Consider the following 5,000-nt stretch of genomic DNA (forward strand, 5'->3'; position numbering starts at 1 on the left):
ATGCTGAGTTGTAGCAATAGATTAGCACTGAATATGATGCTAGTCACGAAGAAGTGCGATGGAATGGATGTAGAGCCGTAGCATTGTCCTACACTAGAATATGATGCTACTAGTCACGAAGAAGTGCCATGGGAAGGATGTAGAGCCGCAGCATTGTCTTTTTGACACTAGAATATGATGCTAGTCACAAAGAAGTGCTATGGAAAGGATGTAGAGCCGTAGCATTGTCTTTTTAACAGTAGAATATGATGCTAGTCACGAAGAAGTGCTATGGAAAGGATGTAGAGCCGTAGCATTGTCTTTTTAACACTAGAATATGATGCTAGTCACGAAGAAGTGCTATGGAAAGGATGTAGAGCCGTAGCATTGTCTTTTTAACACTAGAATATGATGCTAGTCACGAAGAAGTTCTATGGAAAGGATGTAGAGCCGTAGCATTGTCTTTTTAACACTAGAATATGATGCTAGTCACGAAGAAGTGCCAAATCCATAGCACTTCTTCATGACTAGCGCTGTTCAAGTATAACTGACTAAAAAGACAATACTACGGCTATACATCCTTGACATAGCACTTCTTCGTGACTAGCATCGTAATGTAGAGTATGTCACCGCTCAGTTAATCCTTCAGTGCTCCCGTACCCTGATAAAGGATACGCCTCTCTCTCTCTCTCTCTCTCTCTCTCTCTCTCTCTCTCATAAGTAGCACACAAGAGGACGTTAAGGATGGTGATGTGGAAATTATTGACATGTGGAGAGAATGGAGAATGAAAGACTGACTAAGAGGGTGTATGTAGGTGGAGGGAGGGAGAGGGAGGGGGAGGCCGAGGATGAGGTGGGATGAAGTTGAAAGGTATATGAGGGAGGGGAGAGTGAGCTGGGGGGAGGGCAGTCAAATGGTGGGTGACAGAGAGACTTGGAGGCGTTTTGCTTGTGGCCACCCCTTGCTGGATTAAGGCGTCTGGCTATAGATAGACAGATATAATGACTGACACCAGACATGATCCTTCTGACATGCGTGGTGGTGACAGAGACCTTGGTGAAGTGAGGGGTGGGGATAGTCACGAAGAAGTGAGGATGTGGAAGTGTGGAGTGGATTACATCACCAGGAGGAAGTGGAAAGAAGTGTGGTTAGTGAGGAACAGATGGAGAAGTGTATGAAGGGAATGAAGGTGAGTATGAAGAGGCACCAACTCCCTAATGCAAGAGTTAACCGTTACTCCCAGTCCTTCATTTATGCAACAGGTCAACTCTGGAACTGTCTCCCTCTGTCCGTATTTCCTACTTCCTATGATCTCCAGTCTTTCAATTTCAGTGTGTCCAGGCATCTCGAAATGAACGGATCTTGAATTTGGCTCTCTTTTTATTGTTATCATTATTTTTTTGTTTGAAGGGACGGTTTGCGGGCTCAGCCTTTGTTTCCTTCTTCCTCGCATTAAAAAACAAAACATGGTGGAGTGCATGAAGGAGGGAATCATGCTGGTATTATACGTGGCCAGAACAGCCGTGACAAACAACGGGGAAGCACAGCAGCCACGCAGGCCTGGCTAAGGCGGGACGGGCATACTGGGTGGGCAAAACCAGAGAAAATGCAGTACCCTGGGTGAACACCGCATATAAGGAAATAGTTGGCTGGTCGTCAAGTAACCTTTTTGAAACTCCCCAATGCAATGCTACAACTGACATGATCAAGGAAATCACTCGCCTGATAGCCAACTACAACAATAACACACCCATTGCCTCATTCTCTCTTAAGGTCCTTGCACTAATACCACATCTCTTCCTCAACAAGACCCGCCCAAGAGCTAGCATTGCAGAAAATATTAAGGCCATCCAAAGGCGGGTTGAAACATGGAAAAGAGGTGAAATCGACAACCTACTTGAGGAAGCAAGGGCCTTGCAGATGAGAATAAACAACCGAGGCAGAAGCAACCACAACACCAACGATGTTGCAAGGATTTTTGGCAGCAAGATGAGACAGGGGAAAGTGTCGATGGCAACAAGATCCCTGTCAGCTGAATCACCAAACGGAGTACTTGACCTGACAGAAGAAACAATGCAACAACTAAAAGAAAAACACCCGACTGCACGACAAGCAAGTGCCCAGTCAAAGCTTGACGGCAACTACACTCCTCCCAATGCTGTCATACATGACAGGATAACTGGAGATATGGTGTGGCGGAAGGCAATGCTGTCATATATGACAGGATAACTGGAGATATGGTGTGGGGGAAGGCAGTGCTGTCATATATGACAGGATAACTGGTGATATGGTGTGCAGGAAGGCAGTACACACAGGGAGGGGCAGGCCTGGATTCAAAATCTTGAGGATTAATCCTCAGTAACATCAAGTTTGGAGAGGCAGCAACAGACGCCCTGTGTAACTCCATTGTCTCACTGGCCAGGAAGCTGGCTTCAAGTAGTGGTAGTAGTAGTAGTAATAGTAGTAGTAGTAATAGGCTTCAAGTCAGTGCAACAACACTGAAGCACTGACGGCTTGCAGACTAATCCCCCTTGATAAGAATCCTGGCTGCAGGCCCATCGGGGTGGGTGAAGTCTTAAGACGGATTATAGGAAAATGCATCATGGAGGTGGTAAAAGATGATGTGAAGCAGGCAGTTGGCAACCTCCAGGTGTGTGCAGGCCAGCAGGCAGGAGGTAAGGCGGCAGTTCACTCCATGAGGAAAATATTTGGGGAAGAGGACTGTGAGGCAGTATTATTAGTTGATGCCTCAAATGCATTTAATTCCATCAACCGGGAGGCAATGCTGCACAATATCAAGGTTAAATGTCCAGCATTTGCCCAGTATGTGGAAAACACCTACAAAGAACCAGCAGACCTCTACATTGTGGGTAAGACAGCGGCTCACGATGTCGGTGTAATCCAGTCCACAGAAGGAACTACCCAGGGGGACCCCGTTGCCATGGCTATGTACACATACACCACATTTGCCCTCCCTCTCCACCACCACCACCACCACAGCAACAACAATAAGCACAACAAAAACTCACCGTAGCAGAAGTGTGTCCCTCTTCACAGCGTAGCAGTTTGAAGTACACTGTGTGTATGGGTGTGTGTCTGCCTTTATGTACCAACTGTACCGTCCCTCCTGCCGCCCCCCGCCGCCCCGCCCACCACACACCACTGCCATTGGTCAGCGTGACGCAATGAACGGCCGTCTTTTAGTCTTCATATTTCGAGGCGATTTTATTGGAATTTTGGGAGATTTTTCCGGGTGAAGAAATGATATATATTCATCATCAACTCCATCACTGATGACATTCTTTCATACCAGCAAAATTAATGATAACTAGAGCACCGTAAAATTGTCCAAGGACAGATGTGATAAAAATGAAATGAAATTTACCACAACCACAGCCTACTTGAAGCCGAGCTAGAAAGGGACCTTGAGGTCAAGGTGACTGATCTTGTGCAGGTCACCTTAGGTCATCACAGTCTATCAGTCCACCAAGTTTGGTGGCTCTGGCTGTAATCCTTCACCTTGAGGTCAAGGTGACTGATCTTGTGCAGGTCACCTTAGGTCATCACAGTCTATCAGTCCACCAAGTTTGGTGGCTCTGGCTGTAATCCTTCACCTTGAGGTCAAGGTGACTGATCTTGTGCAGGTCACCTTAGGTCATCACAGTCTATCAGTCCACCAAGTTTGGTGGCTCTGGCTGTAATCCTTCAGGGTAAATCAGCTGACATGCGGAATGTCGGGAAAACTTCCAGTTTTGGTCCAGCTGATCTCAGAGAACAATCCACCGCCTGGCACCCTTGTCCTTGCCGCACTGCGTCAGCCTTAACGCTGTAGTGGTGTCAAATGTCAGCTGCTGAAGCGGTTCCTGAGACAGCGTGGCTGACTCACTGGTCTGTGTTGCCGATGATATCCGCAGATTCGGAGACTGCCGCCATACTTGGCCAAAAGAAGTGGACACCTGGCCCACTGAGCGACACAGCTGCGAGGCACTGGGCCAAATAGCCTTTGACATACAGCCATTATGAAATAAGTAATAATAATAATAATAATAATAATAATAATAATAATGATATTATTGATGAACACAGGAAAGCCTTCCCCAGGGCAGTGGTTAGTCTGACCCCCGCCACCACAGGGTACATGGCTGGTGGACCTGACGGGCCGTCTGGCAGTGCTGACATTTTATTATTTTAATCACTCTTGTGGAGGCTTTACCCAGCTGTGACATGGGCCAGCTGTGGGTTACCCAGCTGTGGCCACTGTAGTTGTGGTGTGGCCAGCTGGTGGTGCAGTGGTTAGCGTATAAGGTTGGGTACCACAAGAATCTGAGGCCATGTATCAGGTGTGGTATACAGATTATATAACACTACAGCCTGACACACTAGCTGATGCGTACCTACACAGATGCACTCATACACGCACACAGGCATAAGTACACACACACACACACACACACACACACACACACACACACACACACACACACACACAGATAGAACGGTAGGTAGATAGATACATTCACAGGTAGATAGGTACACAGATGCTGATGGTTTGATGCAGGGATGGCCCGATAGATGCACAAACGGGTACTTGCACATACACACACACACACACAGACACAGAAATAGATAGATAGATAGATAGATTGATTGACAGAAGGGTAGGTAGATAGATAGATAGACAGATAGACAGATAGATGGATAAAGAGATATAGAGAGTTGACGAAAATAGGATGTTTATGGTAACTAATCATATACAGATAAATATATAAATAAATGAATAAATATATATATATATATACACGCTTATAATTAGCCTTTATTTGACGCCCTACCACCTATTGTCGTGGTGTGGGGTGGGGTGAGGTGGGAGAGGGTGTGATGTGGTGTGGGGAGATGTGGTGTGGTGGTGTGGAGTGATATGGTGTGGTGGTGGGGTGTGGTGAGATGTGGTGTGGTGGTGTGGAGTGATATGGTGTGGTGGTGTGGTGTGGTGTGGTGTGTTGTGGTGAGATGAGGTGTG

This window comes from Coenobita brevimanus, chromosome 37 (genome assembly GCF_032717465.1).
Source record: "Coenobita brevimanus isolate Jiangsu-jjx chromosome 37, ASM3271746v2, whole genome shotgun sequence".
Lineage (NCBI taxonomy): Eukaryota > Metazoa > Arthropoda > Malacostraca > Decapoda > Coenobitidae > Coenobita > Coenobita brevimanus.